This window comes from Ovis aries, chromosome 26 (assembly GCF_016772045.2).
Source record: "Ovis aries strain OAR_USU_Benz2616 breed Rambouillet chromosome 26, ARS-UI_Ramb_v3.0, whole genome shotgun sequence".
Lineage (NCBI taxonomy): Eukaryota > Metazoa > Chordata > Mammalia > Artiodactyla > Bovidae > Ovis > Ovis aries.
In genome coordinates this window covers 31,712,810-31,739,782 of record NC_056079.1, presented here as the reverse complement: position 1 = coordinate 31,739,782, position 26,973 = coordinate 31,712,810, and the positions used below count along the sequence as shown (strand labels likewise).

General features: G+C 47.0%; 1 long non-coding RNA gene across 1 annotated transcript; it reads left to right on the top strand.

The window, feature by feature from the left end:
* The first annotated feature begins 647 nt into the window (after positions 1–647).
* On the top strand, positions 648–13,049 carry LOC132658700 (uncharacterized). The gene is made up of 3 exons (XR_009598636.1): positions 648–4,936; positions 5,602–5,892; positions 11,901–13,049. It is a non-coding gene; the product is annotated as an uncharacterized LOC132658700 (long non-coding RNA).
* Positions 13,050–26,973: the final 13,924 nt, after the last annotated feature.

The following is a 26,973-nucleotide window of genomic DNA, read 5'->3' as shown; positions in this document are numbered from 1 at the left end:
CCAGCGTGTCCAGGTGCCTCCAAGGCCCTGGGCTTTTTCTTTTTACAGCTGAGATAACAACCACAGCCTGGTTCTCACTCTCTCAGCCTCAGAGGCACGAAGCGATGGCGACCTAGCGGCTGCTGTTCCCACCTCTGCAAGGCTTGTCCCTGGGGTGATTCACTGATTCAGCTAGGAATCCCAAGGGACTTCCCAGAGTTGGGAAGACCGTCCCCCCGCCCCCAACCCGTCCCCGCCAAGCTGGGCTCTGGGAAAACAAATCCTCTTTTTCTCTCCGTTTCTCCTGGAAGATCAAGACCAAAGGAAAACGGGAGATTTCTTGGATGGTTCAGTGATTAAGACTTCGCCTTCCAATGCTGAAATTGTGGGTTAGATCCCTGGTTGGGGAGCCAAGAGGCCACAAAAGGCCAAAAGAAACCAAAACATTAAACAGAAGCAATATTTTAACAAATTCAATAAAGACTTTAAAAATGGTCTGCATAAAAAAAAAAATTTTTTTTTTAAAGAGACGAAAGGAGAAGAATACTGAAAGGCCCAGTCGTGTGACACAAACAAGCCATCAGCTCCTCAGTGATCTGGAAAATGGCTGGTGGCACTCGGGAGACAGGTTGGAGGGGAGGTGGGCACAGGGGAGTGGCCCACTCAGAGCAAGCGGAGGGCCGGTAGGGAACCAGCTGCAGCCCGCAGCCTAATGGGTGGTCCTGTGGGGAGCCCATTTCTAAGAGGCTTGGTTAATGCTCCGTGTTAAATCAGCCAAGCACGGCCACGCTCGCCACATGCCGAGGAAATACAGATACGAGACAAGTGGGCATTTTGGATAATTGAAAATACGGTTCAAAATCCACTAGGAGCCATGAGGGTTGTGATCACGAAGATTACGGCAGAGAGGTTTTTCAGGACCTGGCTGTTTTCACCAGCGCAGTGATGGAATTTGGCCTTGAACACGTTCTGTCCTCTTCAGGGTTAACATATACTTGGTGGACTTTCCTTCCTGGCCTGGCCATGGACCACCCGAGGGCAGGGGCCTCTGTATCTCATGCCTGCGTGTCTCCTATGACATCTGGAAGAGAGCCTGAGCACAGAGCCCTGCCCTAGGTCAGACGGGCCTGGAGTGCACACCTGCAGGGCTGGACCTCGTCAGCTCTCATGGCCTCTGTCCTGGGGCTCCAGGACCTTCACCCCTGAGACCCTCAGTGCTAGGAGAGTTAGGGTGTGGGGCAATGATCTCTGGAAACTGACAGGTGGAGACTGACAGGCTTGCCCCAGCAGCACTTTTCAAATAGGTGTGTGTGTGTGTGTGTGTGTGTGTGTGTGTGTGTGTGTGAGTGTGTGTGTGCGTGTGTGGTCATCCCTTACAAATGACAGGCCCTCCTGGCGTTTCCTATCATAGTACATGATTAGTGGTCTGGAGATATGCTATGTCTGGAAATACACACCAAACTACAACTTTCTGCAGTGACACCAAACTTGAGTGACAGTCGCTCAGTAATGTCCGATTCTTTGCGACCCCATGGACTGTAGCCTGGCAGGCTCTTCTGTCCATGGGATTCTCCAGGCAAGAATACTGGAGTGGGTTGTTGTCTCCTTCTCCAGACACCAAACTCGGGAGGCTCTAAGTCTGCAGGCAGGGGGTCAGGAGGGATGCCTAACCATGCTTTGACACTCTCTGAGTTCTTCTTTTTCTGGACCTGCAGTGTGGTTCATGTGTATAGGCTGGCTTGCATTTGAATGTTCTCAAAGCGGGTCCAGCAGCAACAGAAATGATAACAGTGGCAGAGCTGTACCTTTTTGAGCACTTACCTTGTACTCCCTGACCAGGCCTGTGATTCTGTGACAAAACCACAATCCCGTCCCTGGCCTCACAGGGGACTGGGAGCTGGAGCCTGGCCAGCCCGCAGCCTCCAGGGGCTAGGCTTCTCGATGACTCCCCAGAGAGTCCACTGCCACAGTAATCTCAAGGAACTGCAACACATCCGGCACCTTGGTCAGAAATCTGGATGTTTGTTTTTGTGGCAGGATCTCTGAGCACCTAGTGGCAGGGACGATCTGACAAGAGTTTTAAGTATGGACCCGCAGAACCATTTTTCTTCCTTATCTAAGTGCTGGTGTATAATAGGAGCTATATTATGGCACTAATATTCTCTTGAATTGAGCCTCTGGAAAGCCGCCAGGATCAAGTTTGGACCCCAGCAAAAGCCCTGTTGGAAAGAGTTGTGGAGGAGGGCCTGGGAGCCCATCTGTCATGGAGCTGCCTCTTGGCAGGAACCAGACCCTCCCTTTCCTTTACTGCGGTCAAGGCCATTGAATCCAGACCTGGACACCCTCCCTTCAAATGCTATTGCATTCCAGCCTGTAATTATTAATTATTGTTATTAAAATGATCTCTCTTACTTATTAAGCACCTATTAAGTGCCAGTCCATCCTAAAGGAAATCAGTCCTGAATACTCATTGGAAGGACTGATACTGAAGCTGAAACTCCAATACTTTGGCCACCTGATGTGAAGAGCTGACTCATTGGAAAAGATCCTGATGCTGGGAAAGATTGAAGGCAGGAGGAAAAGGGGACGACAGAGGATGAGATGGTTAGATGGCATCACTGATGCTATGGACAGGAGTTTGAGCAAACTCTGGGAGATAGTGGAGGACAGAGGAGTCCGGCTGCAGTCCCTGGGGTCACTACGAGTCGGACAGGACTGAGCAACTGAACAGTAACAACAAAGTGCCAGGGACAGCCCAAGCTACTTTACAAGTGCTCTTTCTGTGATCGTCGCAATAACTCTCCTGGGAGGAATTCTTGTTATCTCTGTTTGCAGATAAACTGAGGCTTAGAGAGTGAAAGTATTAATACTGGGTTGGCCAAAATGTTCATTTGTTTTTTTTTTCCCTTAAGATATTATTAAAAAACCCAAATTAACTTTTTAGCCAACCCAATACCTTCCCTAGGGCAGGGAGGAAGAGGTCTGCTTGCCTCTGGAGTCTTGTTCTCAGGCAGGCAGCTTCCCAGACTCTCAGTTCTCTTATCTAAACCTCCAGTGTGTGTGTGTGTGTGTGTTAAGTTGCTTAGTTGTGTCCAACTCTTTGCAACCCCATGGACTGTAGCCTGCTAGGCTCCTCTGTCCATGGGATTCTCCAGGCAAGAACACTGGAATGGGTTGCCATTCCCTTCTCCAGGGTATCTTCCCAACCCAGGGATCGAACCCAGGTCTCTTACATTGCAGGCAGATTCTTTACTGTCTGAGCCACCAGGGAAACCTCCTTGACATAATCCGTTTTCCAAAGTGGCAGGACCCTGAGACACAGCCCCATGGCTGCTTTCCCCCTGGTGTCTTCTTCTTTCCTGACCTGGTGTCTGGTCAGAAGAGGCAACAGATTCTTTGCAGTGTGATGGGATGGGAAGGACTCTAGTCTGTGTTTTGCCTGTGTGTCTGCGGCAGGCTTTTCCTAGCGAACCAAGGGGTTCCTTCTGTTCCAAGTGGTCAAGTCTAGAGGAAGCAGATGGGTCTTAGTGCCAGGTTCTCTCAGCCTGTAAGAAGCAGTGAAATCCTTGGAAGCTTCCAGACCCTGCACCCCCTCTCACACTGGTGCTGTCTCTGGGTGCCTGTTGAAACCTGTACTTTTTATGCTCAAACTTGAAGTCATGTCTGACTCTTCTGACCCCATGGACTGTAGCCCGCCAGGTTCCTCTGTCCATGGGATTTTCTAGGCAAGAATACTGGAGCCGGTTGCTGTGCCCTCCTCCAGGGGATCTTCCCCACCTAGGAATCAAACCTGCATCTCTCATGTTGGCAGGCGGGTTCTTTACCACTGTGCCACCTGGGAAGTTGATACCTGGATGTGGCACTTATTTGGGTACCAAGTTTCTTTCTCCCAGGACTTTTGGAGAAAGAAGCAAGAGGATGTGCCCTGTGTTTAGTAAAACATATCTTTCTGCCCTACTCAGCCAAAAAGTCCTTGAGCCCAGGCATTTCCATGGTAAAGAAGACTTTGATCAACGGCCCCATTTCCAAGAGACAGGGAGGTTCTTTAACTTGCAGGAAGCACAACCCCTGTCTGGGCTGGAAAGTCCTGAGCTCCTCGCGCTGGCACGAGCCCCCGGGAACCAGCAAGTGAGATGAATTGGGAGCCTAGAGCAAAATATTTGGCTTCATGCAATTTAGTTTCTTTCTACTACTTGCTTAAAATTCTGCAGAACAATTAAATCTTGAAAGTGTCTCATGAATGCCTTGGGCTCCCTTCTCCTTCGGTTTTATTGATTGTATTTGATATCACTCACAAGAGCAAGAATTTTTTTTTTTTTAAACATTTAATAAGATGGTTTGGTTGGAATCCAAAGAAGAGCAAGTCCACCAAGTGGGAAAGCATCTAAACTACAGCAGCTGGCTCAGCTCACAAGTGGGAAAGCTTACTTCATTGTATTCACAGCCTTCCTCAGGTTGTCTTTGATCAGGGTCTTGACTGGGACCAGGTCTGAATGAAGGCTGGGTGTTCCTGCCTGTGGGTATGTAGAATGTCCTTGGAGATGAAGCCAAAAATAAATACTCCAGGCCAAAAAATTATAAATGAATAAAGGTTTAAGGACCCTGTAAGGAGACAGATGCGCAAAAGAAAATGAACATAAGGATCTTCTCTTCTCTTCCCCAAGCGGGTTACATCGTACTTGTAACTTTCTGTACCAGGTAATCCAGCTGAGTGACTTGATGGCACATAATTCAGGTGTAAAGGAGCCACTGAAGGTAAAAAACCACCGTGCGTGCTACGAGTGCTCGCTCAGTCACGTGTCCGACTCTTTGCGACCCTGTGGACTGTATGCCACCAGGCTCCTCTGTCCATGGGATTCTCCAGGCAAGAATACTGGAGTGGGTTGCCACGCCCTCCTCCAGAGAATCTTCCCGACCCAGGGATCAAACCCTCATCTCATGTCTCCTGCATTGGCAGGTGGGTTCTTTACCATGAAAGCCACCTGGGATAAGCAAACATTTATTTCATTTTTCCCAATCACCTCTTGGCAAGCGGTTCGCTCATTCCACACCCCCGCCTCCCGCCTCAGCCCCGACCAAAGTCTTCTAGATGTCTGAGCGGAGGGGGATGCAAGTGAATTCACAACCTCAGGATGACTGATGAAGCCAGTGTGTGCTGCCTGGGCTTCTTTTTAAAAATCCAGGTGAAAAGGTGTTTGAGAATAATAAAATCTAAGCGCTGCCTCCTGTCTATCCTAGAAGATGGGCTCCCTGCCCACAGCATGGAGGTGTCACGAGAAATTTCTAGTGCAAAGCCGCTGCCAAGGCGGAGATGATGGTTTCTGAGCAAAAGGAGAATTGGAGGGGCAAGGAGGAGGAAGATGACTGCACTGGGCTTTGATGGCCTTGTGCTTTCGAGGCCCGAGAAAGAGGGGTTGAGCTGCAGCTCAGTGCCGAACCACCATCTCCGGTGGGGGCAGGGGTGGGGGAGTGGCACAGCTGCCTTTTATAGGTTTGGAATGAAAAATGTTTTTAATTAAGGAGTGGAATCAGGGCTTTTAGTCTCGCTCCATGCTATGTACCTGTCAAACTGGCTGGATGGGAATTGTGTTCTGACCTCTGACCCCCACCTTCTTTAACCAGATGACTCAGGGGAAAGAGCTGAGAACCGAGGAACATCAGAGAAGATCTAAGGCTGCTTGTGGGGTCACCCTTGTCATGCAGAATATACACCCCGATGCAAGGGACATCCCCACCCCATTGTGAGTGACTGACAATATGAATCCAGCTGCTGGCTTGGGAAAGAAAAAAACAACACGGGTCCCTGTCGCCACTGGCTGTGGACAGGACTAGAGGAACCAACAGAGCTAGAAAAACAGAGAAGAAAAATAAGGACAATCAAAATTTAGAAATTAAAGAAGAATCAATAGAAAGGTAATAATGCAATTGTCTCACTTGATACAACTCCTCCTTCACCCCTTCCCAAAGAACCCCTTCCCCACCAAGGAAAAAAACAACTCTGTAAATGGAAGGGAAATTGCCCCATGGAGGTGACGGCCCTCCTAGGAGACCCACAGATAGCAAGGCTGGGTAGCAGCTCTGTGAAATTTCAGGAGCCAGCAAAGGAAAGGAGTGATGGGAAGAAACCACTGTTCTCTTCTAGTGACAAACTCGATGGTTGCCTGAGCTCAGCTTCTGGAATTCCCCGCCCCCCCCTTTTTTTTTTTGGAAGGACTCTCAGTTATAAAGTGCTTCCAGATGAGATGAGAGTCCTTCCCTAAATATTGGGGAGACTCTTGGGAGTTAAGGCATGAGCTGGTCATCCTTTTGACCAAAGCAGGGGAATAGCCATCTCTACGCCTTTTCAGGCCCTAATATTCCACATGTTCCCATGGAGTTTCCTCAGTTAACTCATCTTCTTCTGTGCCGTGAAAACTCCCACCTCAGTTCTTGAAGACCCAGCAAGGGCCACGCGAATTCCTTTCTAGGTCCTAAGTACTAACTACCCACCCCTCCCCTTACAGGTTCATAGAAGTCGAAGAAAACTTTAATATGACATTAAATACATGCATGCTGAAATGAATGCCCCTCTTGATTTCTAATTAAACTTTGCAGTAAGTTCACCAAGGCTGAACTGTTCTCTTTCCTGACCCCTTCTTTGCCTGCTCCCTCCCTCTCTCCTTCTATATTTCTGCTTTGCTTGTTGCTTAAACGAAGGTTTAGTCCATGTATCGGTACTAGGTTCTACGTACTAGTTCTAGGTTCAGGTCATATATTACTCCTCGGGAAGGGTTCTCCTCTTGCTGGTTGAAAGCAATTGCTCCTCTGCTGGGCTTGTTCCCCCTCCCTCCCCTTCCCTTCCATCCTTCATTCCCGATCTTGAGGACGTAGCACTTAGCACATTGTATTACGTTTAGCTCTTTACGTGACTGTCTGCCCTGATCTGCCAGCTGCTTCAGGGCACAAATGCTATCCTTCTTTCTTTGCATTTCCACTGCTTAGCACTTCCTAACCCCTGGATGTTGAAAGGAACTGAACTCAGAGCAAAGGAATGAAAAGAATCAGAGACAAACTGTGGCAGGTTTTTGGCGTCTTGGTGGAGACAAGTGGTGCTTGCTCATGGACTAAATCTTGCTTTCTTTTTAAAAAAATAATAATTAAAATTGAAATATAGTTGATTTACAATATTGTATTAGTTTCAGGTATATAGTAAAGTGATTTAGTTATACATATATATGTGTGTGTTTATATATATATATATATATATTCTTCTCAGAGTATTTTCTATTATAGCTTATTACATGATATTAAATACAGTTCCCTGTGCTGTACAGTAGGTCCTTATTGTTTATCTATTTAATTAAATTTATTTATTAAGAACTTGCCTGCCCAAGCAGGAAAGTGTCGGTTCGATTCTTGTGTTGGGAAGATACCCTGGATGAGCAAATGGCAATCCACTCCAGTATTCTTGCCTGGGAAATCCCATGAACTGAGGAGCAGGCTCCAGTCCATGGTCTCGCAAAAAATTCGAACACAATTAATCGACTAAACAACAACAGCAACATTTACTCATTCGTTATGTCAGGTCTTAGCTGCGTCACGCAGCGTCTTCTGTTGAGGTGCCCGGCCTCTAGTTTTGGCACTTGGGCTCAGCAGTTACAGTGTGTGGGCCCAGTTGCTCCCTGGCATGTGGGATCTTAGTTCCCTGACTGGGGACTGAACCTGGGATCACACAATGTTTGTCTTACTCTGTTGGGCTTACTTCACTTGCTATGACCATCTCTAGGTCCATCCGTGTTGCTGCAAATGGCAATATTTTATTCTGTTTTATGGCTGAGTAATAGTCCACTGTGTGTGTTCAGTTCAGTTCAGTCGCTCAGTCGTGTCCGACTCTTTGCGACCCCATGAATCACAGCATGCCAGGCCTCCCTGTCCATCACCAACTCCCGGAGTTCACTCAGACTCGAGTCCATCAAGTCAGTGATGCCATCCAGCCATCTCATCCTCGGTTGTCCCCTTCTCCTCCTGCCCCTAATCCCTCCCAGCATCAAAGTCTTTTCCAGTGAGTCAACTCTTCACATGAGGTGGCCAAAGTATCGGAGTTTCAGCTTTAGCATCATTCCTTCCAATGAAATCCCAGGGCTGATCTCCTTCAGAATGGACTGGTTGGATCTCCTTGCAGTCCAAGGGACTCTCAAGAGTCTTCTCCAACACCACAGTTCAAAAGCATCAATTCTTTGGTGCTCAGCCTTCTTCACAGTGCAACTCTCACATCCATACATGACCACTGGTTTGTGAGTATAGGCTTCCTTGCTGGCTCAGTGGTAAAGAATCCACTGGCAATGCAGGAGACGCAGGAAAGGCAGGTTCAGGAAGATCCCCTGCAGGAGGGCAGGGCAACCCACTCCAGTATTCTTGCCTGGAGAATCCCATGGACAGAGGAGCCTAGTGGGCTACAGTCCATAGGGTCACAAAGAGTCAGACACAACTGAAGCAACTGAGCATGCACGCGTGTGTGTGTGTGTGTGTGTGTGTGTGTGTGTATTTACGAAAAGTGAAAGTGTTAGTCGTTCAGTTGTGTTCAACTTTTTGCAGCTCCATGGACTAACCAACCAGGCTCCTCTGTCCATGGAATTCTCCAGGCAAGAATACTGGAGTAGGTTGCCATGCCCTCCTGCAGGGGATTTTTTCAACCTAGGTCTCCCTCATTGCTGACGGATTCTTTACCATCTGAGCCACCAGGGAAGCCCAAGAATACTGGAGTGGGTAGCCTAGCCCTTTTCCAGGAGATCTTCCCAACCCAGGAATCAAACTAGGGTCTCCTGCATTGCAGTATGCCACACTGAAGATCTATTCCTGATATTCTGCCACTGTCAGAGGCAGGGAGGAGGGACTGCTCAGGTGGTCCAGTGGCTAGGACTGTGCATTCCCAATTCAGCAGACCCCGGTTGAATCCCTGGTCAGGGAACTAGATCCCACATGCTGCAACTAAGACCGAGTGCAGCCAAATGAATAGATAAAATATTCTTTAAAAAAAAAAGGAGGCAAGGATGATGTGATTGATCAAATATACCCTCTCATATAAATTATCTATTATATCATATCATTGATACATATACGTAGAATATACCCCCATAGTACATTGTTCACCATGCAGAAAGTTACTGAAAAGTTACATTATATTGGTTTCATTTTCTTTATTAGACTTATTATTTCTCTTATGGTTGTGTACAAAAAATTGTTGACTGATTTTTATCACATTTAGTATCCGGCATTGCATTATAGCCAACAGAAATAACTGCTAATATTTATTGAGCCCTTACTATGTGCCAGACATTCTTTTTGGTTCTTTACATATATTAACTTATTTGCTTGATACAGCAAACCTATGTGCAGCTCAAACATGATCTGTAATTGATGCTATTATCTTGCTTGGCTACAAATAAAAATTTCGCATTATCCTATAAGCAAATCATTAGCAATACAGGTGGGAATATGGGTAGAGGGACTGAACTATTGTGATTTAGTGAGAGTATTTATCTAATCCACACCAGCACGAATTCAGTTTGATGGCTTAAGAAAGAAGTGTTGACATCAGGATTCATACACATTTTGATTTGGGGGAAGGGAGGTCCAATGTCATTGTGGTGGTGTCTGTCTTGGGCAGAGTCTCAACAAGAGAGCAGGTAAGGGAAGAAAGCCCTGCCCTCTGTTCCAGCACATTCTACACACCTTGGAGGAGGGAGCTTTAGGGATCCCATTGGTTCATCTAACTGCAATGATGAACGTGAGTCTATGAGTCTAAAGCATGAGAAGAGCTGTGACTTGGTGGGACTCCCTTCACTGCACTCCTAGAGAGATGTTTGCCATTATTTATTGGTGATAATTCTTGCTCTTAAGTCAAAACATGGAGGCTGAAGGACTAACATACTCAAGAATGCTAGGAGGCCTCACTTTCTGTTCTTGCAACGTGACACACAACAGAACCTTAATTCTCCTTAGTTGAGTGAATCAGCAGATTCCTTCCCAGCCTACACTGGCACCGTGATAGCAATTTGCGATCTTATTATGTTAGGTTCACACCCTATTAGTATTTATTTTAGTTAATATAATGCAATTAGAGTATAATCATATCAGCAGCTTTCAGATCATGTCAAAAAAATAAAAGTTATTGGAATAGCAGGGCTAATGGAAAGTGATGGAAAATAGTTAATGTGTGGACATGCTTGGATTGAGTTCGGCATGAGGAGAAAGTTGGGGAGGAGGAGGAGGGGGAGGATCAGAGCTTTGGCTTCTCCTGAGACCCCAGTTGAAGTGCTGCAGGGCTGAGGTATGCCTCGCCTCTGTGTTCTTTCCCGAATGGGGCCTTGATCCTTTTATTCTTTTTTCTTTGAGACAGAGTTTTCTTTGGGTGTGACCAAGAAAATGGTCTTGAGGTTGATCATGGGAAAACAGAGATGGAGATTCTAATTTCAACTTTTCTCTGAGTGGCTCTGTGACTCGGGCAGACCTTCTTCCCTCTCTGGGTAGTCCTCACCTATAAAACAAGGAGGGTGTCCCAGATAATAATAAGGTCCCCTTCCTGTCATTATATTTAATGATACTATGAATTCTCAGAGCCTGAGCTGAGCTATGAGGCCCAATATGCTGATTTTTTTTTTTTCTTTTGGCCAGAGCATGGCCCAAAGTGGCCCCGTGGCCACAGAGGACCTTCACTTCAGCGCTGTGCAGCTAGTGGGTACCAGTCAGTCCCTGTAGCCCTTTGCTACCAGCTGTTCTGGGACCTGGGTGGTCAAGGGTGGGCAGATATTTCCTTCAGAGGATGTTAAACTTCATAATGCCTGGATTGGTCATGCTTCCCCATTCCACGGTCCTTCCTTCAGCCCCTTGGATAATCCTGATTTCCCCACCTGTGAAGTGGGTGGGTGGGGAATTGACACAAGCAGAATATTCTAGAAAAGAAGCCAAGTGGAGAAGAAACAGTCATCCAAGAGCCAGATACCATTTCCCAATGGCCCTTTTGTTTGGGCGGTGCTGGCTCCCCCTCAGAAGGGTGCCGTGCCATCTCTGGGCCCTGGCCCAACTTTTGGATTCTTTGTTGTCTCTGAAGCGTGACCACAAGAAGCTCATTGTTTGGCCCTTGTTAGGTATGGTGCTGGTGGTGCAACTCCGAGGAAATAATTAACACTTATTTCTGAGGAGAAGCCTCCAGCTGGATCTGCACTTGTGGTGGCGCATACATCTCGCAAAGAATTGTTATTTAAGCAATAATCCTTGAGAAATTGGTCGTTACCCACATTAAACGACTCAGCCCATTGCCAAGGATGGTTAACGCTCTAATAAACTGGTCATTAACTGCAGTAACAATGAATTTCGAGGGGATTATTGCTATTATAAACCTTAATCAATGGTTTATAACAGCAATAATGTGGTCTTTTCTCTTAATGGTAAGTAAGGCGGCTTGTGCCATCGCCATGAAAATTTTTGTGGTGGCTGGTAAGTCAGAGGGGAGACCTCAGAGCTGCCCACGTCTAAGGGTTGCACGGTGTGTGTGCGTGGGACAAAGGACACCTTGGGGGCTCTTGACTGCCTTGCTCTGTTCTCTGGGGGCCAGATGTGAAGCAAGGAGTCAGAGGTTCTTGTCCAGTCTCTCTGGTCCTCCCTGATTACAGACCCAATGAGGTGCTGGGCTTGGGGATGCTTGGATATGCCCGAGAGGAGACTTAGGATAAGGATATGATTGAAGATGCCTCTCCTCATGGTTGGGTGGTGATTGGGAAGGAGAAATGATTACCTGTTTAAGGGCATGAATGAATGTGTGTGTGTGTGTGTGTGTGTGTGTGGTCAGTTGTGTCTGACGCTATGCAGCCCCATGGCCTGTAGCCCTCCAGGCTCCTCAGTTCAGTTCAGTTCAGTCGCTCAGTCGTGTCTACTTTTTGCAGCCCCATGGACTGCTGCACACCAGGCTTCCCTGTCCGTCACCAGCTCCTGGAGCTTGCTCAAACTCATGTCCATCGAGTCGATGATGCCAGGATCCTCAGTCCATGGAATTTTCCAGGCAAGAATGCTGAAGTGGGTTGCCATTTCCTTCTCCAGACTTTGGTATGCCTCCAAATAAAAATCACATCACTTTCATGAGCCTCTGAAAGATGAAGCTTGGAATCAGTCACACTTCAGATCCCTCTTTGGAGTAAGACTGTGGTTCTTTTCATAATACTGGCATCTTATATTAGTTTACCACTGTAGAGTAATAAGAATAATAACTTACATAATCCTTGATATTGTTCTAAGTTGTTTATATATATGAACTCATAGAATCCTTACAACAACCCTGCTTCTATTACCAAGGACTCGGAGGCCAAAGAGGTTAAGAAACTTGTCTGAGCCCAGAGCTAACCCCAGGTGGAGCTGGTATTTCAACACAGGGAGTCAGAGCCTGTTGTTTTTTCTCCTACAATCTACCATCTCTCTAGAAGTCCCCCCTTTGTTACTGAATTCGGTCCTCACATCCCTTCAGGCAGGCTGCTTGGGGCTGCCATATTGATTTTACAGGTGAGGCAGCCAAGGCTCTAAGGAATGAAAGGATTTACTCAAGCTGATGCTGTGGGTCTGAGTCCCACCCAAGTGGACCTTCTGCTTCTGGCTGAGTATGTGCCAGGGAGCTGTGGTGGGAGCTTCTAGGCCAGGAACTTCTCTCTCTCCAGTGAGGTAGGCTGGGCACATCATGATGCCAGGCTCCTTGTCACTGGGATCTCCTCCAACAAAAGGAAGAGAAAATTCCATCCCCTCCCACATTGCTGGAAGCATGCCCTTGGAGACAGGAGGTCTGATCTTTTTTCCAGCCTGTCATTGTTTGGAATGCATGAGAAAATGGACTTGCAGTAGAGTTTTGGGGCAAGGGTATTCAAGTACTTAAAATTTTTGTTTGTTATGGAAAATCGAAAGAATGTATTGAAGGAGAGGGTACTGAACCCTCAAGCAACCATTGCCAACTTGAGCTGTCATCAACTCATGGTCTATCTTTTTTCATCCAACCAGCCCTCCACCCCTTCTTACTCTGGATTATTTTAGAGTAAACCGCAGATACCATACCATTTCATCAGTTATCACTTCGGCATGCGTCTCTAAAAGTTAAGGATTCTTTAAAACAATAGCCACAACACCATGGTTGGACCAGAAATGAACACTATCATTCCTTACTATCACCAGTTATAAGGTCAGATTTCAAATTTTCCAGGTTGTCTCATAGATGTACTGGTGTTTTCTTCTTGCTCCAGCTATTCATGTGCTCTATGACCCGAGACAAATCCCTTCCCAGGTTTGTTTCTGTGTGTTCATCATACCCCTTCTCTTCCTTCACTGATTACTGAGTGGTTGAGGTGAGGCTTTTGCTGGAAGGCCTTTCGATGGCAAAATCTCTTAATACGCCATATTGTCATGCCCGGGTCTCCTCTGCAGACCCGGGGAGGAACATTTGAGAGGTTGCCCTCACAGTGTGCCCTTTTGAATTTGACCTTCTCTTCTTCTAGCACACTCCAGAGAGCAGACTTGTTCTGGGGGGTGAAGGCAAAGGAGAGCAATCCTTCACGTCAGCCCTGCCTCGCGGCCAGGCGGCCCATCTGCAGAGGAAACAGGAGCCTCTTAGTGACCTTTCTCCAGGAGACGAACGGGGGGATGCTGTCGGCATTTAGACCATCAGTGGAGTGTTGCCAGCCTGGGGGTAACCTGCCCACATTGAATGATAAAGCCCCGTTCTCCTCTTATCCTTGGTCTTGTGAGAGGTACTCCCAGCTCTGCCGCTGGGACCCCACTTCCTCCCCTGTGAAGTGGGAAGGCGGGAGGGGAGACATCCTGGAAGGGTGTAGAGAAACACCTGGGAGCTTTTTCAAACTTTATATTTTCTTCTGGAATTTGCACACGACTGAGAGTAAAACCTCTTCCCCTGTGTTTTCTCTCCTCCTTCCTTTCCTCTCTACCCACCTTGAGAATTTTAGGACCAAAGGGTGGCCAGCGTCTCTTGATGTGCTAACATCCTATGAAGCCAAGGTTTTGCCTGACTTACCGAGGTGTTTCCTGTCTTGCACAACTGAAAGGGCTGTATCTGCTGGGATGCGGCTCCTGGGGCAGGAACTTGCCCTAAATGATCTTTGGTGCAGCTCCTTCTTCTAGGTTTTTCCTGGGAATTCAGGTTCTTTTCTGCAAGATGTGTTTACCCACAGTGAGTGACGCCTTGGGAATGTTGAACAGGAATAATTCATATGTTGCAAGAGGTAGACCAGAGCTTTGAAACAGGAGTGCTTCAACATTGGGAAAACCCCTCAAATATTTGCTTGTCTTTTTCCCCTTCTGGACTCTGAGTTGGGCTGGAGACCAGGACAACTGACCCAGTTTTGTCATTGTTCTTCCAGGTTCAGTGGAGCTGAATCTCCAACCAAAGTCTCCTCATCCAAGAGGACCTCACAGCGATGCTCTGCATGGTAACTCAGACTCAGGGCCCATGTCTTTAGAGAGTCTACAGGTTCAAAAAAGTGTCTTTTCTTTCCCAAGTAGAAATGAACAGTAATTCCTTACTATCACCAACTATGGGTTTCCCCAGTGGCTCAGCAGTAAAGAATCCACCTGCCAGTGCAGGAACTCTAGTGAACCAGGGGCTCCCAGTCCCAGTTTGCCACGACTGAAGGCACCTGGCAAACTGCAGCAGATTGCTCAGAGTTAGCCTTGCTGCGCCTCTGGGACTGTAGAAGGACTTGGAGCTAGAGGCTGAGCCCTGGGCCTGGGGGATGGACAGAAGAGGATAAACATAGGAGCCACCATCATGCTCCCTGTGCAGACACAGGACTGGGAGGCAGGGGGATGCTTTTTTTTTTTTTTTTTTTTAATTTAAGTATAGTTGCCTTACAATATCGTGTTAGTTTCAGGTATACAGCAAAGTGATTCAGTTAGAGATAAGTATATAATTTTTCAGATTATTTTCCATTATAGGTTATTATTAGATATTCAATATAGTTTCCCTATACAGTAAATCCTTGTTGCTCCCCTGGTGGCTCAGATGGTAAAGAATCCACCTGCAATGCAGGAGACCTGGGTTCGATCCCTGGGTTAATAAGATCCCTTGGAGAAGGGAATGGCAGCCCCCTCCAGTATTCTTGCCTGGAGAATCCCATGGACAGAGGAGTCTGGCAGGCTATAGTTCATAGGGTTGCAAAGAGTTGGACATGACTGAGCATCACAGCAGCAACAGCAGCAGCATCAACTATGAGGTCAGATTTCAAATCTCCCAGACTGTCTTATAAATGCACTGGGGCTTTCCTAGAAAGGGAAGCTTTATAGGATTTATTCTAGATGCACGTCTAGAACCACCTATCCTGGGCTGACCGTCAGTCCCCAGGCCAGGGCCATATCTGGTGGGGTCATTCTTGCCAGGCTGTCCCTCCAGGCCTCCGCCAGGGTCCCCAGCCTCCTGTTGCTCCTTTGTCAGCAGCCTTTGTAGAGAGGAACCAGTGAGGCCCGGGGTGGAGGGTCGGGGCATAAAAAGATGGATCTGGAATCAACGGAAAAGTTTACTCTATGCAGCACTGAAATAAAAAAGCTCATTCAGAAAGTTAATGATTTATTTTATAGTTTCATTATCAGGGTCACATTACTCAATAGCATTTCAAACATGTCATTTGTACAAACTATGGTAATTAAAATTTATAACATACTTCATCAGCAGCATATGAATCTTTTAGCCGGCACTCTGCTGTCATATAAACAGTGTAATTTCAGCTGCAATTCACCCTTTATTGGCTCTCATTTGTGATTTAACAGCCATCAATGACTGTGCTATAAAGAATAAATTAACCATCCGTAAACCTGACGATGACAGGGACAGTCAAATAGACTTAGCCGCCTTCCGCCCAGCTCTTGGAGCCGGCAGAGAGCAGGTGAAGGCCAGGTATGCACCAGGAGCTCTGTTCAAAGGACCTTCCTGCCTTCTGCAGCTTCCTCTCACTGGGTTGCCTACTGCTTGGCGCCAAAAGTCTCTCTGGCTGCTACTGCCAGAAGCATCAGCTTTTCTGCTTCCAGTATGGGGAGCTGGAGGGAAAAATGGCCCCTTCACAGACCCATTTTAGGATGTCTACGTCCCTGTTGGGAACTTGTGTGTGTGTGTAGTCTTGTCTGACCCTTTGCGACCCCTGGACCGTAGCCCGCCAGGCTCCCCAGTCCATGGGATTCTCCAGGCAAGAATACTGGAGTGGGTTGCCATTTCCTTCTCTAGGGGATCTTCCCAACCCAGCAGATCAAACTTGCATCTCTCATGTCTTATGCAGTGGCAGGCAGATTCATTACCACTAGGGCCACCTGGGAAGCCTATTGGGAGCTTAGCTATCACCTACAAGTAACTGATAAGAGAAAACGCTGGGAAACGTGGGGGCTTTTTCGGTTGATGTAATGACTGGGCCCATGGACAGAGGAGCCTGGCAGTCTATGGCGTTGCAAGAGTTGGGCACGACTGAATGACTAAGCACAGCACAGTGGCTGGCAGGGTGGACCACTGGCACGTAGAGGCTGCGGTCAGAGACGCTAAAGCTGTAGAGGGCAGAATTTGCCCTTCCCCAGTGCCTGGTGCCAGAAACCCCGGCCATCCAAACTTACCCTTCTGCAATGAGGAAGCAGGGCAAGGGCCTTGCTGCCGGCTGTCCCAGCCCTCAGGGCAGGGCCAGAAGGAGAACCTTGTCTGAAGGTGAGGGCTCCTGGGGCAGGTCTGGCTGGCTCTCCGGGAGGGAGTGGCCGTCAGGATGGATCGGGAACTTGACTCCCCTGAGGGTCGTGCTCCTTGGCGCCCCCTCGGGGTGGGGTGGTGGTGGTGGTGGTCCAGGCGCTCTGGCTGGGCCCCACCCCTGACACTGCACACAGCTCATAAATGAAGTGGATTGGATTTGTTACTGCGACGTCTCCAAGGAGCCTGGGTCATGCAGGCCAATAAAATTGGCCTCATAAATTCATTCTGACATGCAGGATTACTCCAGCCCTCTGAGGTCACCTTCCTGCTCTGATTTATCGCCAGCCTATGGGTTAATAATACTGTTTACTGAGTGTTGCCAGCTCGTCTCTCCACTTCCCCTCCCTTTCTCGGAGCAGATACTGATCAGAGCGTCTCCTTGAAAGGGTGTGGTAGAAGCGAGAGAGGAGGGGAAGGAGTATGTGGGTGGGACCTTTCATTCTGTGCTCTTTTAAAGCAATATGTGTATATATATATTTAAAGCAATATGTGTACACGTGTATACATGTATATATATATATGTACACACGTATATATATATGTATGTATTTTCTCTCTGAGATGTTATCTACAGCACGTCCCATCCAGGGCCCTGTTTGGAGTTTTACCTGAATAAAAGGGCAGTTTAGGAATGAGTGGGTCCTCTCCCACGGTCATAGGTGTGCTTGGGACATTAAATTGGAAGCGACTTTTCTGTCCCTTCCTTAGGCAACACATGGGGTGCTCGGCCACAGGAAACTATGTCAATGGCTGGTCTCTGCTTAGAAACACTGGGGAATTTAGTGTTGATGTGGAGAGGCTGGTGGAGAGCAGATCCTATCCTTTCTTTTCTCAGGGCCAGAAGATGTCAGTGGTGAGAACATGGAAAATCCTCACATGGGTTTTTTTTTTTAATATTTATTTGGCTGCGTTGAGTCTTAGTGGCGGCCTGTGGGATCTTTTCACTGTGGCATATGAGCTCAGTTGCCCCCTGGCATGTGAGAATCTTAGATCCTTGACCAGGGATCAAACCCATGTCCCCTGCATTGCAAGCTGATTCATAACCACCGGACCCCCAGGGAAGTCCCTCTTCACATGTGAATTCTAAAGTCCTAACCATACCTGAGAGTCTCCAACCCCACTTTTTCCCATGGACAAGTTTCCACGTGATACAATCTGGGCTTGTTTGCTATAGTTTGAATGATCCAAATCAAAAACAAAACCAAAAACCATGTAAAAATCAGACGATGGCTCTTTAAATGTTTCCCTTCTTCCATCAAGTAGGCTGGACAGCAGCCTCAGTGTCAGAGTCAGCCCGAGTCCCCTCCTCCTTCTTGGGCTGGAGACCAAGCTCTCACTGTGACACCATAAATAAAAAATGAAATCCGAGGCCCTTGAGCATGTGACTGCAGTGCCTCAGGGCTGCCTTGAACTGGGAGGAGCAGAGCTCTGGGTGGGTCTCTAAATAAATTAGCAAGTGGTGATGGAGTGAATTCTCTGTGAGTTTCCAAACTCAGGAATCAGATAGTTTCTACCCTCAAGGTACCTATAGTCTAGAGGAATCAGGATGAAGGACTAACTAGTCAGGTGATTTGGGGGTGTCAACAGAGGTTGATAAATAACAGGCAGACCTTTTTATTGCGCTATGCAGATACTAGTTTCTTTTTTTTATTAATTTTTTTTTTTTTTTTTTTACAAGTTGCAGGTTTGTGGCAACCCTGCATTGAGCAAGCCTATTGGCACCATTTGCCCAATGGCATTGTCTCACTTCATGCCTCTGCGTCACATTCTGGTATTTTTTGCCATATTTCAGACCTTTTCGTTATTATTCCATGTGTCTTGGGAATCTCTGAACAGTGATCTTTGATGTTTCTGCAATGACTCGCTGAAGGCTCAGAGGATGGGGAGCAGTTTTTTGCAATAAAGTGTTTTTTAATTAAGGCCTCTACATGCTTTCTTAGACATAGTGCTGTTGCACGCTTAACAGACTACAGTGTAGTATGAACGTAACTTCTCTATGCACCGGAAAACCAAAAAATGTCTGTGACTCAGTCTATGGGGATATTAGCTTTGTTGCAGGGTGGGAGGGGCGTCTGGAACCAAACCCTCAGTATCTGTACATGTAGTGAAATTGTCTATATACGTGTGTGCAGTGAAACAGGGGAGGGCTAGAATGATTCCAGCGGGGGCAAATCCTGGATGTTGTTTGAGGCTGGGCATTTATTCAATCGTCAAACACTTCAGAAATCCCGTTTCTAACCAGGCACTGGCTCCCTGCCCTTTGGAAACCTTTCTCAGCTGCTGCCTTGGGACTGATGGCAGCTGAAGTCCCAGCCCTTCTCTGCTCAAGCGGCCTTTCTCTGCTCCCTCTCTCTGCTCTCCCCAGCACGGGGCTCTCATCCAGCCAGGCTGATGTGCCCCGAGAGAGCGTTCAGAAGACAGAATCACTTTCAGAGACTCGGAGTCTGCTTCCACCGTGTGAGGGTCGAGGAGGGCTGGGCAGACCGTCCACACAGTGCGGAGGGGATGTGACTGGTGTTTCCAGAACCCGCCCTGGTGAGACCGCGCCCCTGCCTGGCCAGAGCCCTGCTGTCTGCTTCTTTGCTTCCCAGCATCTCTGGCTGCCTGGTGGTTGCAGGGCTGTGAGCAGCTGGCTTTGGACACTTTACTGATCTCAGAGGAGGCAGGACGGAGAAGAAGTGGTTGTTGTGGGAGCCCCGGCTTGGCTTCGCGTCATGATCGACGCTCCCTCCTGTTCTTCCTCCTTCGGCCGAGGAGGGAAGGGGGCTAACCCGTTCCTAGGTGAGGCAACAGGTGCTGCCACAACCGCTCTCTCATTTCCTGTCACAGCACCCTGGCCGGTGGGCATTTTTAGCTTCTTCTTTAAAACAAAACAAAATAAAACACAGTGAGGAGACCCGCTTAGAGAAGCTAAGTGACGGGGTCAAAATCACACATCTAGTAAGTGATTTGAACCAAAGCCTGTCTGACCCTAAAGCCCAGGCTTTTTAAAATCATACCAGAGGTTTCTCGGCCTCTTTAAGGAAGCTGACAGCATGGCATTAAGAGGCCTGGGAGACACAGAGCCAGCCAGCGGCAGGAACAGTCTTGAACCTGGATCTTCTCCCACTTCTTTCTGGTTGCTTCCCACTTGACCTGTAGGAAGTCCATTAAATAGAGGTACTTGTCTTCCCCAGCACAGTCACTCTGGAGAATTAAAGATCTCTGGGGATTTGGCGAGAAGAACAAATACTGTGTCTGTTGTTGTTTGGTTGCTAAGTCGTGTCTGACTCTTGTGACCCCATGGACTGTAGCCCACCAGGCTCCTCTGTCCATGGGATTCTCCAGGCAAGAGTACTGGAGTGGGTTGCCATTTCCTTCTCCAAGGGGTCTTCCTGACCCAGGAATCAAACCCAGGTCTCCTGCATCGCAGGCCAATTCTTTACTGACTGAGCTACGAGGGAAGCCCGTGTGTATGTATGTGTGTGTGTCTGGGCTTCCAGGTGGGCTCAGTGATAAAGAGTCTGCCTGTCAATGCAGGTGGTGCAGATTCGATCCTGGGTCGGGAAGATCCCCTGGAGGAGGAAATGGCAACCCACTCCAATATTCTTGCCAGGAAAATCCCACGGACAGGGAAGCCTGGCGGGCTATAGTCCATGGGGTCTCATGAGTTGGACACAACTTAGCAACTAAACCACCATATATAGATACATATGTGTATACATATACGTATACATATACATATTTGCATGGGAAGCCAAGCTGGCTAGAGTCCCTCACATTAGATGGCCTGAATCCAGGGTCATTTTCAGGGACAATGGTAGGGTAGCTGGAGGTATTTCAATGCCTCGTTGGCACATTTCTTTCTGAAGGCTCTGTCAAGAGGGCCGCTGTTGGCCTTGAACTTTCACAGCTCTGCCTCAAATGCCTGTGATGTCTCCAGCTGAGTTCTCTTGCTGTGTTTTCCTGAGCTCCATGATGGTATTTGAACCTACTAGCCTATTGCAATCCATGGCTGGGTAAAAGGGGTCTTCTATTAAAACATGAAAACCAAAACTCCCATCCAGATGCAGGGAAATGGTGGGTTTAGTCCTAGCATCAGGGCAGGCTCCCTGGCTCACGACGATTGTCCTCCAAGGCGAGCGGGTGGTCAGCATTCACTGCCCCCTGTACCCAGCGCCATGCTAGATGCAGGGAGCAGGCAGAGGCAGCTGGAAAGGTGATAAGAGCCACACGTTGCAGGCTTGTCCCAAAGGTAATTTCACACCTGCCCTCTTTGGCATGTGCTCCTGGAGGTGGTAAAACCTTCCTAGGGTGACCAGAGTCACCCACTGGGAGGGGCAAGGGCCACATATAGGCTTGCAGACCTTATTCTGCCAATTGCTACCACCATGTGATCTTGAGTCAGTCCCTCTGACCTTTTTCCTCTCTTGGTTTTCCCATGTGTCAACTGAGGATGAGATGGTTGGATGCCATCACTGACTCACTGGACATGAGTTTGAGCAAACTCCAGGAGATGGTGAAGGACAGGGAAGCCTGGTGTGCTGCAGTCCATGGGGTCGCAGACAGCAACAATGACTGAGGGATGTGTGATGAAGGAGACAGGATGCTGAAAATAAAGCAGCATTATGAGACAGAAGGATGGCATTATTTTGGAATGAAGACCCTCTTCACTCCTGGCCTGGCTTTGAAGCAGCCTTCAAGTTACGTATGCATCACTTGCTTGTGCTTTAATGACACGATGTCACAGGCTGAACTTTATCCTTCTCAAATTTAAATGTTAAAATCCTAACTCCCAGACCCTTAGAATGTGACTGTATTTGGAGACGGAGTCTTTCAAGAGGAAGTTAAAATGTGGCTCTGAGGGTAGACACTGACCCAATGTGTGTGCATCTTATAAAGAAGAGATTAGGACACAGATGCACACCGCGGGAAGACCCTGTGAAGACATAGGCTGCCTACAATCTCAGGGGAGAGACAGCCTTATGACACCTTGTCTTGGATGTCCAGCCTCCTGAACTGTCAGAAGATAAATTTCTGTTGTTTAAGGCACCCAGACCATGGTGCTTTGTTGTGGCAGCTCAAGCAAAGTAGTATACACAGCAAGATGATTTAATAGTCACCTTATTGAAGACATTTTGGGAAGTTTCAGAGCAACCATTAAGAGAACTGGGGCTGGGATTTCCCTGGCAGTCCAGTGGTTAAGTCTTTACCTTTCAATGTAGGAGATGAGGATTTGATCCCTGGTGGGGGAACTAAGATCCTTCATGTCCAAAAAAGGGGGTGCATGTAATTTGAGGATTTGATTGGGAATGATTGTGTGGGTTTTGCCTCTGGGTGTCTGAGTACTGTAGCAGGAGGAATTCCCATTTATCTTTTTAATTTAATTCTCTGATTAACTCCATGAAGTTAGGATGACAGTTTCTAATTGACTGATGAGGAAACCGAAGCTCAGAGGCTTATGTGATGGGATCCCAGCCCCACGCTAATTTCAGCACTACCAGGGATTCGGGAAGTTGCATTGCTTAAATGCTTTGCTTGGGTCCAGCCCGAGCAAACATAACTCAAGTCCTGCACCCAGCTACGAAGGTGACCTGCCAGAGGAGCAACCTGAATGAAATAAAGAAGGTGAGGCCCCAGGAAGAATTTCAAAGGCTTCCCCTAATCAGGACAAATGGCTGCAAGCCTGAGGTTTGCACAGATAGCCCGCCGAATCTCAGGATGCGCTCTTGCCACAAGCCAGTGCCTTGCTGGCTCGGAAATTTATGCTGGAATTTAGACAGAGAACACAAATCATTGTAATCTCCCGATGAAAGATCACTGTCTCTGCAAATGCATTACCTGCTTGGAAAGCGACATGTTAAAAAATATGGATAATATATGAGCACAAGGAGAGCGATTTCCATGCCTGGGCTCCTCTGGCTAAAATACGCGCACCTGCACCAGAGGAGGAGGATGACAAAGGAAGGCACTGGGGCCCCCATGCAGCTTCTGTGTCGGCTGACTCTGACACTCCAAACAAAAGACTGCAAGCTCATCGAGCTGCACCCCTCCCCGACATAAGGTGTCTCAGATATCAGGGGTGCAGGCACGGGACCCTGTGCTTTTCACCCCAGAATCAGATGCCCTTGGGGTTTATAGAAACACACTTGTCTGTCCTCAGCGGCTCCAAGACAGAACAAGGTGGTGGGGGAGTGTGGGCTTAGAGCCAGAGAGACCAGCTTTTCTCAGAGGACCTCCAGCTTCCTGACCCCTGGGCCGTGTGACTTCAGGCTTGTTCCCGAGGTCTCTAAGCCCCAGCCTGTTCTGGACACCGCCCGCCTCCCTCTCTCTGCCCCGAACCGCCTCGAGTCATGGCTCAGGGCTGCATCTTGGTCTTCTCGCTCCTGCTCGCTCGCTCTGCGGCTGCGGTGTGATACTGGTGCCAAGGCCACTTTCCTCCGTGCTCTGCTCAGGAGAGAAGCCATTCGCAGTCTAATGGGCCTGGAGCACAGGTGCATCCCTCTTGCCATAACGATTACGGGATAAACAAAGCGAAAAGAACCCGAACCCCAGTACATTGTCCTAAAGGGGGAAATAAGGTTTCAAAATGGCCGGGATGTTTACCGACCCAAGGAAAGGGAAACGGCCCTGCGGGCGCCTAGACTCACTCTCTCCCGCTTTGTGGGGGAGGGCGAACCTCTACAGACCGGGCCTCAGTCCCCAGGGTCGGTGCTTGTCCCCCAAAGGCGTGCTTGGAGGAGAAGGAATTCAAAGCTATCTCCTCCACCATGTTTTCTTCTTTCTGGATGGAGGAAATGGATAAGAACCCAAGCGCTGCTGTCTGCAGAGGGTCCAGCTTGGAAGTGTCTGCGTTTATACAAAGGAAGGATGGCAGATGGGAGAAAGCCCTGCAGGATGGTAAGGGGCCTGTTTGGGGGACCTCATGGAGCAGGCCTGCAAGGGGTGAGGGACCAGAGGCAGGGCTTCCCGTCAGTGTTGGGTGAACACCTCTCCCAGCACCGGGCTGGAAAGGAGCAATCCCCCCTTATGAAGCTATGCAACAGGCGCACGGCTCCTGTCCCCCTCGCCCCTTGCTGGAGCCGCTTCCTCAACCGCTAGCATTCTCCAAAATGGGCTTTGGCTCCAGAAAACCAAAGGCATTTGGAGCATAGAACCAAATGCCTTTTGTGTGGCGGCCTTCTTGGCATGAGTTAGTAAGACCGAGAATTAAACGGCACAGCCTCTGCACTCCTGATTTCCACTATAAACTGGTGGCTGAGGGAGGGGAGAAGAATCCTTGTTATCAACCCTCTGGGTTATCTTTTATGTCTTTCAGATCTGGTCCCTTTTCTCTTTTGTTTTCAATATTTATTAATTTTAAAAATTTAGGTATAGTTGGCTTACGATGTTTCAGGTGTACAGCCAAGTGATTCAGTTACGTGTGTGTGTATATATATATATATATATATATATATATATATATATATAATATGCATTAAGTATTCTTTTTCAGCTTCTTTTCCATTATAGGTTATTACAATGCAAGATATTGAGTATAGTTCCCTGGTATAGTAGGTCCTTGTTGTTGTTTATTTTATATATGGTATTATGTCTGTTCATCCCTTACTCCTAATTTATTACTTGTCCCCTTTTCCCTTTCGTAACCATAAACCTGTTTTCTGTGATAAACATTTGCATTTTTTGCAGATTTTTCTATTATAGAAAAAGCTACTATGAATATTCATATGCAAGTCTTTGTGTGAACATATGTTTTTATTTACCTTGGATGCATACCTGGGACTGAACTTTCTGGATACTTTAGAAATGTAAACTTTACAAGAAGCTGCCAAAAATTTGCAAAAATGGTTGTGTCATTTTTCACTCCACCAGTAATATATGAGTTTTCCAGCTGCTACATATCCTTGCCAATACTGGATATTGTCAGTCTTCTGAATTGTAGCCTTTCTATGTGGTGTATGTGGTGATATATTCTAGTGGTTTTAATCTGTGTTGCTCTGAAGACTAATAATGCTGCCTTTTATTAAGGCAGCTCATCATTCAATTATTTGAATGATGCTCAATCATTCAATTATTTCATTGATGTTTTTGTCTTTTTTTATTACTGTTTTGTAGGAGTTTTCTATATATTCTGCATGTCATGTGTATTTATGTTTTTCTGCCTTTCGGTGGCTAATCTTAATTTTCTAATTTTTAATAGTGTCCACCTAAGAACTGAAATTTGTAATTTTGATGAAGCCTTATTGACTAGATATTTTTTGAGAAGTTTTGTAGTTTCAGCTTTCACATTTAGGTTTATGACATGTTGAGCTGATGTTTGTGAATGGTGTGAGGTAAGGGTTGAGGTTCATGAAAATAAATATGGATGTTGAGCTTTCCATCATGATTACTGAAAAAAACTATCCCTCTCCCCATTCAATTACATTTCTATCAGTGTGAAAAACTGATGGATCATATATGGGGGAGGGGTCTATTTCTGTAGTCTCCATATGTTTATTGTTATTATAAATCACACTATTTAGACTACTGTAGAGCTTTATAATAAGTCTTGAACTCATGTAGTGTAGGTCTTCCAAATATTTTTATTTTTGAAAATTGTTTTGGTTATTCCTTTGAATAACCTTGGGGTCTTTTGGAATTTTCATACATTTTGAAATAAGTTTGCCTGGGAACTCAGTTCTATGCTGCCTATTTTCAAAAGTCTGAAATTAGTTTTAAAGGCAACATTTCCAGTTTTCTAGTTATTTATGATAAGCAGGCATGTCCAACTCCAGTTAATTCAACATGAGTAGAAGCAGAAGTCTAGTGTTCAGAGTTCTGATATTACGTAGTAGGAACTTAGCCTGTGAAGGAGACAGAAAAACATATCCATTGAATTTAGTAACTTGGGAATCATTGGCAGTTTATCGAGATCTGTTTGCAAGGAGTGGATTGGAAACTAGATTGCAGTGGACTGAGGGGTGGGTGATAGGTGAGCTTATTGATGAAAACACTACTAGCTGTTGCAACTCCTTGCTTACTTCTTGGAAGGAAAGTTATGACCAACCTAGACAGCATATTGATAAGCAGAGACACACTTTGTCAACAAAGGTCTAGTCAAGGCTGTGGTTTTTCCAGTGGTCATGCATGGATGTGAGAGTTGGACTATAAAGAAAGCTGAGCGCCGAAGAACTGAGGCTTTTGAACTGCGGTGTTGGAGAAGACTTTTGAGAGTTGCTTGGACTACAAGGAAATCTAACCAGTCCATCCTAAAGGAGATCAGTCCTGGGTGTTCATTGGAAGGACTGATGTTGAAGCTGAAACTCCAATACTTTGGCCACCTGATGCGAAGAGCTGACTCATTGGAAAAGCCCCTGATGCTGGGAAAGATTGAGGGCAGGAGGAGAAGGGGACGAGAGAGGATGAGATGGTTGGATGGCATCACCGACTCAACGGACATGGGTTTGGGTGAACTCCGGGAGTTGGTGATGGACAGGGAGGCCTGGCGTGCTGCGATTCATGGGATCGCAAAGAGTCGGACACGACTGAGCAACTGAACTGAACTGAACTGAACTGAGCTGTTGCAACACACACACAAAAATGGAAATGTCAGTGCCTTCGCTAAACAGAAGTTAATGTATTGCTCTTGTAACAGTTGTGTTTCTGAATGTTCCTGCTCACTGGGTAGCTTTCTCTAAGGATATGATCCAGAGAACCAGCCTTCTCCCTTTTTATGGTTGGATCATCCCCTAGTGGAACCTCAGGACTGCTGTTGTCTGCATGCAACTGATCAAGCAGAAAGCAGTGTGGAGAAAGATTGTTCTTAAAGCCTTTGCTCAGAAGTTACCCACAACTTTAGCTCTTATTTCCTTGCTAGAACTAATAACATGACCATACCTAGATGAAAGGGAGGCTGGAAATACTGTGTCTGTCTGGGCAGTCACTAACTCTCTATAATTGGAAGAGGGGAATGACATTTTTTGGGCAAGAAGCCATCTCTGTCACAGTAGAGATAATGCTTTTGAGAAGTTTGAATGGCAGGAGAGTGATTGGTTTAAAGCTGGATAGAGGTGAGGGGTTGAGGGCATTTCTGCTTTTAATCTGAAAGACTGGTACATGTTTTCAAGCGGTTGGGAATGATCCAATTCAAGAGAGAGGTTAAATATACAAGAAAGGAAAGGATAAAGAGAATGAATATGAAGAAAAGTCAAGGTGGAAGGGGATGATATGCAAAGCTTGAGTACAAGGATTGGCCTCAGGGATGCTGGGCAGCTAGTCTGCTGTATCAGAAG